This window comes from Phascolarctos cinereus, unplaced genomic scaffold (genome assembly GCF_003287225.1).
Source record: "Phascolarctos cinereus isolate Bilbo 61053 unplaced genomic scaffold, phaCin_HiC Scaffold_4;HRSCAF=312, whole genome shotgun sequence".
Classification (NCBI taxonomy): Eukaryota; Metazoa; Chordata; class Mammalia; order Diprotodontia; family Phascolarctidae; genus Phascolarctos; species Phascolarctos cinereus.
In genome coordinates, this window is record NW_027555847.1 from 709,632,352 (window position 1) to 709,632,609 (window position 258).

Below are 258 nucleotides of genomic sequence, written 5' to 3' on the forward strand. Positions count from 1 at the left end.
TCCTCCCTCTCTCCCTCCGCTCCGCCCCGCTCCGCCAGGCCCGGCCCGGACGTCCGAGCGCCGCCGCCGGCCTTCGCCGCCAGGCCCGAGCCGCGCCGAGCCCGGGAGCCCTCCGCGCACCGCGCCCGCCCCGTTTGAGAAGCCGAGGAAGGAAGCGAGGACAATGTCGCCATGAAGGCCGAGAACCGCTGCCGCCGCCCCCGCCGTCCGCCGCCGGCCCCCAACGCCATGAGCCTGGCTCCCCGCCGCGCCCGCTCC